Raw genomic sequence first — 13,269 nt, 5'->3', positions numbered from 1 at the left:
TGAGAGCTCTAGTCTCTCTCCTTTTTTTTTTTTTTTTTTTTTGCGGTACGCGGGCCTCTCACTGTTGTGGCCTCTTCCGTTGCAGAGCACAGGCTCCGGATGCACAGGCTCAGCAGCCAAGGCCCACGGGCCCAGCCGCTCCGCGGCATGTGGGATCTTCCCAGACCGGGGCACGTACCGGCGTCCCCTGCATCGGCAGGCGGACTCCCAACCACTGCACCACCAGGGAAGCCCTCTTCTTCTTTTTATAAAGACACTCCTCCCATCATGGAAGTCCCACCCTCATGACCTCATCTAAACGCAATTAATGCCCAAGGCCCCATCTCTAAATACCATCACACTGGGGGTTAGGGATTCAACATGAGAATTTTGGGGAGGGAGGGGAACACAAATATTCAGTCCATAACAGAGGTCACAGACAGAAATAAGGAGCATGTTCTTGGAAACTGGGGGAAAGGTGATTGATCCTTGTTAAAAAGTGGCAGAGGACTTTGCTGAGTTGTGTTCTGTTGGATGGAAGGAGACCTTGTAAGCAATGATCTTGAATATTTAGCTGAGGAGATTTCCAAGCAAAATGTTGAAGATGCAGCTTGGTTTCTCCTTGTTGCTTATAGTAAAACACAAGAGGAGAGAAATAAATTGAAGAAGGAACCGCTAGGCAAAAAGAAACCAGCACTTAAAGATCTAGAAAATTCTCAGTCTATTCAGATGGCCTGCTCTGGAAACAGAGCCAAGGGTGTATCTGGACAGCCATTTTCTAAAGAGATTTGGAGTGTGGCTCATGGATCCAACCAACCATCTCAACAGAAGCCAGGAATAGAAAGGAAGTTATCCAGGAAAGGTCTATGGAGGATCCTCTTGTCTGATGTCTTGGATCCCCATGAATTTCATGAGAGGCCAACATGTTTTCTGGGAATTCTTTATGAACAGAAACACTGCCAACTTGGACTGAACGCGACAGAGATGAGATGAAATGGAGGAAGAATGACTTTGAGTGCAGGGCCAAGGATGGCAGCACTGCAACAGCCACCATGGGCCCAGAGGGCACAGATCTAGGGTTTAGGGTCACCTCCTCCTTGGCTCCAGAAGGCAGGCAAAACTATACAGAAGATGGCAGACTAAACATGGCAGACTAATCCCTGTCAAGGGGAAATATGGGCAGAAAGGTTTGCTTTGGAGTGTGAGTAAGGTGAATATCTGGTACAGGAGCTTTACATATTTTATGTAATTTAGTCTTCACAGAAGACCTGGGCATCGGTTTTATTCTCATTTTACCAGCTTGGAGACTAAGCCAGTTTTTGAGGTCTCATATCTGGGAAATGGAAGAATCAGGGTTTAAACCCAGGTCTGATCCTGGGTTCACTAGAAGAGGTAAACCTTTCTTCAGTTCACTAGGAGAGGTATTGCATCTAGGACTTTGTAATGACAGCAAAGAGGTTAAGTAAAATTAACTAAACTCAGTCTATGCTGTATCTGTATATCTATACCTATATATCTATATCTATGTCTATATTCATATCTGTATCCATACCTGTATTTGTATCCATATCTATCTGTGTGCGTGTGTGTGTGTGTGTGTGTGTGTACATAAAGCAAATAATAAGTAGCACTGGCCTAATAACAACTTCCAACCCTTCGATCTTTCTTAACTAGAAATTGCCGACACCTTTAGTCAAGGATGGCCAAGGGAAATGTCTCTTTTTCATTTACTGCCAATCTATAGATTCTTTGTCTTTCTGAAGGCATTCACCACCCTCACCATCTGCATTTGAAATGGCTGCTTCCTTATAGCAGAGATTTTCATACTGTTTTAGAGAATTCACAAATCTCTTGGCAACAATGATTTTTAAAGTTCATTCTTTAAGTCTTCATTACATGCTGGAATTTAAGAAGATTTACTTTTCTTTTGTACATTCTGCAAAATGCCAGCTGAAGTTGCTTATTATCTGGAAGATGCCTTATCTCTCTTTAAATGGCATGGCATCTCTCTGCCCTGTTTTTTTCAGCTCTTTTACTCTGTTATATTCTGTGTTGCTGTACATGGTGATAGGGAGCGTTTTATAAGCTTGTGCCTTTTGCTCTGAGAGACAAATTTTAGGCTTATCTCCCCCTTTAAAATGTCTCCCCATCATAATAGTACCTGGATTTTACCCTACTTCCTGTTCGCCCTATTGAATATCCTCCTGTGTGTAGAAAAGTAGCATTTTGCAGTTTATGCATTTCCTGGTCATTATTATATAGGTTCTATTAAGATATAAATAGCCAAAATACAATTCTAAGAATTCTATGTAACATTTGTTTCAAGATCCAACCTCAAATAATCACAGAAAATCGGTCTCTGCTGTTATTGCAATCTTGCTTTTGCTGTTTTCTTTCATTTTGTTTTGTTAATAGAAGTTATTATGGTTCTCTTTTGTTTTTGTCTGCCTTCCAGGGTTCCTGGGCTACTTGAAGTGGTTTTTATTTTTATTTTTTTAAAATCAATCCAAGCATATCATGAAGTGACAGCTACAGTTTTTGCCCAAAGATCCACAGAAACGTCTGCTGGAGGCCCTCTTGTTTTCATGGTGGAGATCTGATAATTACTTGTGTAAAAGTTCCACAAGAGTCTGCTGTGTTTACTTGTATATCTCCCGTGACCAGAGAAGCACTTGGCACATAGAAAGTGCTAAATAAAGAGAAGAGAAACTAAAAACAAATTACAAATTCTAAAAATACCACAGGCCTAGGCTACAAACTCAGGAGTTCTAATAAATTCAATGTTATGTGATTTCTATCAAAAGAAGGAAAAATGTACGGTGCATTTATAATTGTACTTGTTGTTTTATCAAATATATTCTTGATAGGAGAGAACTTCTGGCTTGACCAAGTGTTAATGAGAATGGATTCCTTCACTTATAATTTTACATACCTGATGCTTGGAAGAATTTCCACAGACTAGCTTTTGGCTCTGTACGTTTCAAACCATGTGTTTTCTCTGCTCTCTATTCCCAAGTCCTGGGTACCAACTGGATGCATATGATCTCTAACACTGCATCTTCATGTCAAGATGTCAGGTAAGCTGGGCCAATGTCCTATAAGAGTATTTCTGGAGCTATTCCTATACCAGAAGGGCTAGAAACATCTAAACCATACATGGAAATCATTGCAAAGCGTGTAAATATATCCCACAAAAGCTAAAGCAAATGTATACTCAATTCAACTGCCCCAAGACAAATTCCTATGGCCACTCGACATTGCTGGGCATAAGGGAAGTGTGATGGAGGGGGAGTCAGAGTGGGAAGAGATATGATTAACATAGTTACTCTGGCAAATTCTACAATTTAGCTGCATTGACTTCATGGTAAATACACTTTTGATTTATTCAGAGGTAAACATGTCACCCCAACATAGCTTGGGGAGAAGGCAGTGCTAGTTGCTAGTGGGCATACCAGTCTTTCCTCGGATTAGAGTACAGAAGGTAGGAGAGGGGACTTCTCTTTCTGCTGAGGTTGCTAGGCTGAAACAATATGGTGAGGTAGCAGTGTGAGGGCAAACAAGGCCACAGAGAGGGAACCGGCTGAAAGGGTGGAGAGGCAGAGAGAAATTACACCATATGAGCTCTCAAATTGGGCCATGTCTGAATCCAGCTACAACTCTGTACTCTCCTGTTCCGTGAGTCAACACATTTCCCTTTCTACCTCAAGCCAGTTTGAATTTAGGTTTCTGTCAGTGAAGCCAAGAGTCCTGACTAATATACCAAATGATGGCTGTCAGCATTATTTTGCTCGTAGAAGTCTGAGATAGTCACATATTGCTGAGAAAAAAAATTAATTTCCGGTCACATGGATAGTTTCTCCACTGGAGGTCTGGAACATTATTTTAGGCAGAGTTTAAGTACCCTCCAGTAATAATGACAGTGATACTTTACACGTACACAGCATTCTGAAGTTTCAAAGTGATTTTTTACACATTATCTTCTTTCATCCTCACAGAAGACATGCATTTTCATTAAAGTCTTTCAAATGAAGAAACTAAAGGCTCAGAGGGGTTAAATCACTTGCCTAAGGTCGTCCAGCTGGAACACAAGGCCAGGTCCTGCACACCTCCCTGAGCACACCTGCAGACGCAGAGCCTCCCACGCTCACTGGAAATTATACTTCTGGTCAGAAGATAGACCATCCAACACCGCGGGGCCAGATCCAATCCTGGCACATGACTACTAGTTCCTTTGTCTTTAGCACCTAACCTTCCAGATTATTGATCCCAACAACTTTAACTTCTCTGACTACTTTCTCTTAATCCTTTGTCTAAAACTTTAGACTTCTAAACTCTTTCCCATGTCCTAACTGCTGAGAACCACAAAGTCTCTGGCCTTTGCCTTACCAACTTGATATCAAGCCTTTATTAAAATTTTCACCACCAAGATCTTCAAACATGATTTCTACCTTTACCTTTGGATACTTTTCTAGCTACTCTATAACATGGGTTCTTGATTCTTTGATTCCCCTAACTCCAATCCTAATTATGATTGCTCTCATCTTGCACTGTCATTCTTTCTGAAGCATTTGGCTCTGTATTGTTTATTTCCAGAGGAGGAGGAGGAGAAGGAGAGAAAGAGAGAGAATGAGACACACAGCCATCTGGCTTGTGTTCCATCTTATGAGTGTGGTTGGAAAACCAGAGTCTACCAGAGCTTACAGGCTCTGTTTCAAGGACTTTGAGATGAGGTTTTTCTTTAGGAAAGGAGTGTCAAGAAATGGCACAAAGTTTCAGAGATGTCATTTTACTGGCAGAGAAAGAGAGTGTCGATTCTAGAGAACAATTCACTTCTGACCATTTCAACCATAAATGACAGTTCAGATAGAGTAGTCTTCCTCTTTGCAGTAAGATAGAACCAGGAGAAGCATAGCATGGACTGGCAAGAGGTGCCCAAAGAGGCTGCTCTGTGGAGCATGTCACTGCCACCTGGTCAAGGATCCTCCCAAGATTAGTTCCTGCCTGAGAGAAGAGTGTGGCTTCTGCAAGCATTGGCCAAGAAAGGTCTTCATGAATAAAGGGTTCAGCATTGCCATGCATCTAAAAGGCATGATTTATCCAGGGCATCTTCAGGAATGGAAAGAAAGCTGAGAACAATAATCCAGCAGGCATTTAAGTACAATTTCAGAAGGGACTTGGGAACTATGGTTCAGGGACCATGATAGTAAACATCAGAAAGTTCTCCAAAGCTTTGTAACTTCTCCATGGATAATTTTTAACATCGTTTGTTTCCTACAATCTCCTATATAAAGACAAGGGTTGTATAATGAAAAGAGCTGTACATTTGCATGAGGGACAAAAGGAACTGGGAACCCCAATGCCAGGAATCTCAGACGACAGAGTGGGAACTGGTAGCTTCCCCTTGAAAGGAAGAGTAAGTAGATGGTCTGCTCTTGAGACTTGGTGCTAGGACTTAGTAATAGAAACACCCAAGAAGTTCTCCGGTGGGGGTGTCAATGTTTGTTGTCTCCCCCAAACCTATACCTAATCCCCTTTTTCCATACTGGGAGAGCCAGATTTTGAAGATGATAGATCCTGATTGGACTAACCTAATTATGGTGGTGCCATTTCCCTTGTCACTGATTAACTTAATGGTAGGCTTGTCCTGGCCAATGAAATGTGTGTGGAATTCTACTGGAGAGCATGCATTTGGCAAACTTTTTTCTGTTTGGGGTTGTTTTTAAGCTCTTAAAAAGAGACACACAAAAGAAAAACCGATCTTATTTTATGGCATGTTGCATCTTCATATACTGGGTTATAAGAGAAGTATTAATAAATTTTAAATAATTTAAATCATATACAGTGTGTTCTCTGATCACAATGCAATTAAATTAGAAATTAACAATTGTGAGATAACTGGAAAACCCACAAGTATTGAGAAGTTTAATAATATACTTCAAAATAACCTATGAGTAATAAATAAATTATAAGGGAAAGTTGGAAATATTTCAAACTCAAAGATAATGAAAATACAACATATCAAATTTTTGGATGCAGCTAAATTAGTGCTTAGAATAATTTTTAAATCCACAGCTTTAAATACCTATATTAGAAAAAAGATAAAGCATGAAATAAATGACCTAAGTTTCCACTTCAAGAAGCTAGGAAAAGAAGGGTTAAGTAAGCCTAATATAAGCCTAACAGGGTAAAGTAAGGAAGGACATAATTAAGATAAGACCAGAAATCAATGAATAAAAAACAGAGAAAATTAACAAATCCAAAGGTAGTACTCTGGAAAAAAAAAATCAACAAAAAGAGAGAAAGAGAACAGAGACATATTATGAATGTAAGAAATGAAAAGGGGCTATAGCACTAAAATGTCTACAGTCATTAAATGGATAATAATAGAATATTATGAAGTTTTATAACAACAAATTTAATGAAATTAGATGAAATGAGCAAATTTTTGAAAAATAAAACATACCAAAAATGACAGAAAATCTAAATAGCCATTTAATCATTAATGCAATTGAAATTGTTACCAAAACCCTCCCTCAAAGAAAAGTCCAGGCCAAGATTTTTTTCACTGCTAAATTCTATCAAAGATTTAAAGATGAAATAATGTCAATTTGTGACAAATTCTTTCAGAAAATAGAATTGGTAAAAATACTTCCAAACTCATTTTATGAGGGCACATAATGCTGATATTAAAAACTTTGAAAATACATCAAAGAAAGAAGAAAGGAGGGAAGGAAGGGAGAGGAAGAAGAAGAAAAAGAAGAAGGTGGCAAAGAAGAAGAAGAAAGGGAGGAAGAGAGGAAAGGAGGGAGGGGGGAAGGGAAAAAGAGAAAAGAAAATTACAGCCCAAATCCCTCATGAATATAGGAACAAAGATAGTGTACAAAATATTAGCAAATAGAATTGAGCAATATATAAAAAGGATGACAAAGTTGGGTCTATTAGATATCAAATTTGATCTAACAATCAAAAGTTAATCAATTCGGCATATTAATAGAAGAATAAAAGAGAAAATCTATAAAATCTTCTAAATAAATGAAGGGAAAACATTTGATAAAATTCACCATCCATTCATGACTTTTTTAAAAACCTAGCAAATTAAGAATAGAAGTCTCTCAATATGATAAAAAAAAAAACGTTAAGAAAAACCAACAGCTAGTATCATACTTAATGGTGAAATAGTGCACCTTTCCCCCTTAAGACTGGGAATAAAGCAAAGATGTGTATTCACACCATTTCTGTTGCATACTGTACTGGCCATCCTAGTCAGTGCAATAAGATAATCAAAAGAGATAAAAACCATAAAATTGGGATGGAATGAATGGAACTATATCTATTCACAGATAACATGATTGCTTATGTAGAAAATCCTAAAGTACCTACAAAACCACTACAGAATTAATGTTAGTTTAGTCTTATCAAGGATACAAAGTCAATATACAAAAAAATTCAATTGTACTTTTAATACATAGCATCAATTTGAAAATTAAAAAACAATTCCATTTGCGATAGTATTTTAAAACACACAAGATATTTGAGAATAAATTTAACGAAACATAGGCAAGACCTCTACACTAAAAATTAATATGAGAAATTAAAGACCCAAGTAAATGGAGAAATGCCATTTACATGAATTGAAGACTCAATATTTTTAAGATGTCATTAATCCCCAAATTGATTTATGGGTTCAGTAAATCCTGAGTCATAATTCCATCAGGAGTTTTGGTAGAAAATAATAAACTGATCCTAAAATTTATATAGAAATACAAAAAACTTAGAAGATCCAAAGCAAATTGGAATAAGAAGAATAAAGTTGGAAGACATATTACTTGACTTTGAGACACTATAAAGCTACAATAATCAAAACAGCCTAGTACTTGTATAAGGAAAGACAAATAGAGCACCACAAAAGAAATGGAACAGAAAAGCTAGAAATAGATCCATATTTATACAGTCAACTAAATTTGAACAAAGCCATCAAAACAATTCCATGGGGAAAGGAAATCTTTTCAACAAATGATTCTTGGATAACTGGATATACAAATGGAAAGAAAGAAACCTCAACCCCCTCCCTCACACCTCCATCACACCATTCACAAAAGTTAATTCAAATGGGTCATAGATCTAAATGTCAAAGCTAAAACTGTGAAGCTTCTAGAAGGACAGAGAAAGCAAAATCATTAAAATTTTTAAAAAATTTCTCTCTATCAAAAGATACTATTAAGAACATAAATAGACAAACCTTAGACTGAGAGAAAATGTTAGCAGAAAATATACATGAAAGAAGACTGGCATCCAGAATATGAAAATAACTCATACAACTCAGTAACAAACTGACAAACCCAACCAAGTTGGGTAAAATATTTGGAAAAACACTTCACAAAAGAAAGATAAAAAAATGGCTTATAAGCAAATAAAATGAAATATGGAAATGCAGATGAAAACCACAGCGGGACCCAATATCCATGGCTAAAACAAGAAGGATAGACAGCAACAAACATTGGTAAAGATGTGATGGAATCATAACACATATACTGTTTGTATAAGTTACACTGTTGGTGGAAATGCAAACTTTTACAACCACTTAGCGGGAAGTTCTGGCAGTCTCTTAGAAAATTAAAGATAATTTTTTTTTAATAATCGTGGAATTCCCTGGTGGTCCAGTGGTTAGCACTCTGCACTCTCACTGCCGAGGGCCCGGGTTCAATCCCTGGTTGGGGAACTAAGATCCCGAGGAAAGCCTCGCGGTGCAGCCAAAAAAAATAAATAAATAAATTTAATAGGGTAATACACGTTAAAAAAATATTTTTATAATCAGCAATTCTATTCCTGACTATGTACCTGTGGTAAGCAGTATAATACCCCCTAAAATGTCCAGGTCCTAATCCCCGGAACCTGTGTTACATACAAAAGAGAATTAAGGTCGCAGATGGAATTAAGGTTGCTAATCAGCTGACCTTAAAATAGGGAGATTATCCTGGCTTACCTGAGTGTGCCCAACGTAAATATAGGATCCTTTAGAGTGGAAGAGGGAGGCAAATGAAGAGAGTAAGAGGGAAGTATGATTTCAGAAGAATGGTCATAGAAATACAACATTGCTGGCTTTTTTTTTTAATAAATTAATTTTATTTATTTATTTACTTCTGGCTATGTTGGGTCTTTGTTGCTGTGCACAGGCTTTCTCTAGTTGCGGCGAGCGGGGGCTACTCTTCGTTGCGGTGCGCGGGCTTCTCATTGCGGTGGCTTTTCTTGTTGTGGAGCATGGGCTCTAGGCGCATGGGCTTCAGTAGTTGTGGCTCACGGGCTCAGTAGTTGTGGCCCGCAGGCTCAGTAGTTGTGGTGCACGGGCTTAGTTGCTCCGCAGCACGTGAGATCTTCCTGGACCAGGGCTCGAACCTGTGTCCCCTGCATTGGCAGGCAGATTCTAACCACTGCACCACCAGGGAAGCCCCAACATTGCTGGCTTTGAAGGTGGAAAGAGGAGCTGTGAACAAAGGAAGGTGTGTGGCCTCTAGAAGCTGGAAGAGGTAAGGAAACAGATTCTCCCCTAAAGACTCCAGAAGGGAACACAGCTCTGCCAACACCTTCATTTCAGCCCAGTGAGACCTGTGTTGGATCTCTGACCCACAGAACTGTAAGATAATACTTTGTATTGTTTAGCCCTCTGAGTTTGTGGTAATTCGTTAAAGCAGCAATAGAAAGCTAATACAGTACCCAAGAGAAATGAAAGCATATGTCTCAAGAATGTTCTTAGCAGTTTTATAATAGCCAGAAATTGGAAATAGCCTGGATCTCTACCAACAGGATAATAGATAAACAAACTGTGGCATATTCACGTAATAAAATATTACTCAACAATAAGAAGGAACAAACTATACACACAAAGTGGATGAATTTCAAACACATGCTGAGTGAAAGAAGCTGGGCACATATTGTGTGATTCTTTTTATATGAAGTTCTAGAACAAGCGAAACGAATCTATGGTTGAAAAAAAAAAAACCCTCTGGCTTGCCTTTAGGATAGAGTGAATGTGAGGATTGATTGGGAAGGGACTGAGGGAATTTGGGGGGATAGAGGTAATGTTGTATAGTAGTCCCCCTTACCAAAGGGGAATGCATTCCAAGAACCCCAGTGGATGCCTGAAACCGTGGACAGTACCAAACCCTATATATCAGGGGTCCCCAACTTCCGGGCCACGGACCGGTCCCGGTCCCTGGCCTGTTAGGAACCGGGACGCACAGCAGGAGGTGAGCGGCGGCTGAGCGAGTGAAGCTTCATCTGTATTTACAGCCCCCCTTCTGTCGCATTACCGCCTGAGCTCCGCCTCCTGTCAGCATTATGGTGAGTTGTATAATTATTTCATTATGTATTAATGTAATAATAATAGAAATAAAGTGCACAATAAATGTAATGCACTTGAATCATCCCGAAACTGTCCCTCCCCACTGTCCGTGGAAAAATGTCTTCCATGAAACCGGTCCCTGGTGCCAAAAATGTTGGGGACCGCTGCTCTATATACTGTTTTTTTTGATACATACATACCTATGATAAAGTTTAATTTATAAATTAGGCACAGTAAGAGATTAACAAGAAAAATTAATAATGAAAATAGAACAATTATAACAGTATACTGTAATAAAAGTTATGTGAATGTGGTCTCTCAAAATATCTTATTGTACAAATTTAATGCCTTTTCCATCTTAACTGAGCACTTACCACACACTGTGGTCGTAACTTTTGCAGTTTGAGGTGCAACAGTAAATCTAGCATGAATTTCTTTTTCCTTCTTCATAATTTCACAGATAGAAGATTCATTCTTATCGTAGATTTTAGTAATCTCAGCATACGATTTTTTTTCTTATTGTTGAGAACCCTCACCCTTTCACTTATAGGAAGCATATCACGACTTCTCTTTGGCATATCCAAATTGCCAGCATCGCTACTCTTGTGCTATGGGACCATTACTAAGTAAAGGAAGGGTTACTTGAACATAAGCACTGCATCACCTGACAGTCCCTCTGGTAGCTGAGCCAGCTACTAAGTGACTAATGGGTGGGATATGCTGGACAAAGGGATGATTCACATCCAGGGCAGGATGAAGCAGGACAGCACAAGTTCTCATCATGCTACTCAGAACAGACCAGCTCTAAAATTTATGAATTGTTTACTTCTGGAATTTTCCATTTAATATGTTCAGATCGTGGTTGATCTAGGTCACAGAAAAGGAAACTGCAGAAAAGGAAGGGCAACTGTATATCTTAATAAGGATTTCAGTTGCACAGGTATATGCACTTGTGAAATCTCATGGAATAAGCTATGCACTTTATCGTGGGTTGAACTGTGTCCCCCAAAAGATATGTTGAAGTCCTGACTGTCAGTACATGGGCCTATGACTTTACTTGGAAAAAAAGGGGTTTGCAGATGTAATCAAGTTCAGAAGAGGTCATACTGGATTAGAGTAGCCTTACATCCAATGATTGGTGTTTTTACAAGAAGACCATGTATAGACACAGGCATACAGAAAAACACAGGGAGAATGCCATGTGATGACAGAGACAGAGATTAGAGTAATGTAACTACAAGCCAAGGAATGCTACAAGAAGCTGGGAGAGAGGCTTGAAAGAGATTCTTCCTCAGAGCCTCCAAAAGAAGGCAACCTCACCAACACCTTGATGTCAGACTTGTAGCCTCCAAAACTAAGAGAGAAAAAATTTCTGCTGTTTAAAGCCACATAGTTTACAGTATTTGTTATAACACCCCTAGGAAACTAATACAAACTTAAGTTTGTGCACCTCACTGTATGTAAACTTTATCTTAAACAGATAAGCATAAAAATACTGGATTCTAACTTGTAATATGTATGTGAAGCATTTAAGTGTCTGAAACTAAATTTGAATTGTTGAAACTAAATGTTGGGTATATGCGTATTCAATGTACAATTAAATAGCATTGTACAGTATACAATTCTTTAATCTTCTCAGTATATTTGAAAACTTTTTGTTTGTTTTGTTTTTGCTGTACGCGGGCCTCTCACCGTTGTGGCCTCTCCCGTTGCGGAGCACAGGCTCCGGACACGCAGGCTCAGCGGCCATGGCTCACGGGCCCAGCCGCTCCGCGGCAAGTGGGATCTTCCCAGACCGGGACACGAACCCGCGTCCCCTGCATTGGCAGGCGGACTCTCACCCACTGCGCCACCAGGGAAGCCCTTGTGTGCTTATTTGCCATTTGTGTGTCTTCTCTGGTGAAGTGTCTATTCACAAGTTTTCAATTAGATTGTTTGCTTTCTTATTGTTGAGTCTAAGAGTCCTTTATATATTTTGTATGCAAGCCTTTTATCAGATATGTGTTTTGCAAATATTTTCTCCCAGTCTGTGGCTTGTCTTTCCATTCTCTTAACTGTGTCTTTTGAAGAGCAGAAGTTTTTATTTTATTTTATTATTTTTTTTTTTTTTTGCGGTATGCAGGCCTCTCACCGTTGTGGCCTCTCCCGTTGCGGAGCACAGGCTCCGGACGCACAGGCTCAGCGGCCATGACTCACGGGCCCAGCCGCTTCGCGGCATGTGGGATCTTCCCGGACCGGGGCACGAACCTGTGTCCCCTGCATCGGCAGGCGGACTCTCAACCACTGCGCCACCAGGGAAGCCCAGAAGTTTTTATTTTTAAGAAAGTTTAATTCATAATTTTTTCTTTCTTTTCTATTGGTGTTATATCTACAAACTCATTACCAAACCCAAGACTGTGTAAATTTTCTCCTACTTTTTCAAGAACTCTTGTACTTTACATTCAGGTCTGTGATCAACTTTGAGTTAATGCTTGTGAAAAGTGTAGGTCTGTGTTTAAGTTCATTTTTTTGCAAATGGATGTTCAATTGTTCTAACACCATTTGTCCATTGAATTGCCTTTGTTCCTTTGTCAGTTATCAGTTGACTATTTTTGTGTGGGTTTACTTCTGTGCTCTCTATTCTGTCCCACTGATCTATGTGTCTATTATTTTCCTAATACCATGCAACAAAATGAAATACTTAGAAATATATTTTAAAAATTATGTCCAGAACCTACACATTGAAAACTACCAAATATTCTGGAGATGATCTAAATAAATGGAGAGATATATCATCTTTATAGATCAGAGAACACATTGTTAGTATGTCAGTTTTTTCCCAAATTGATCTGTAGATTCAATGTATTCCTAATCAAAATCCCAATGTACTTTTTTTGTAGCAAATGACATGCTTATTCTAAAACGTAAAGATCTTCCTTGACTTATAGTGGGGTTTTGTCCTGATAAACCTG

This window comes from Monodon monoceros, unplaced genomic scaffold (assembly GCF_005190385.1).
Source record: "Monodon monoceros isolate NGI ecotype Baffin Bay Population unplaced genomic scaffold, NGI_Narwhal_1 Super_Scaffold_11, whole genome shotgun sequence".
Classification (NCBI taxonomy): Eukaryota; Metazoa; Chordata; class Mammalia; order Artiodactyla; family Monodontidae; genus Monodon; species Monodon monoceros.
The sequence above is the reverse complement of the archived record's forward strand: the minus strand, read 5'-3'. Positions refer to the sequence as shown.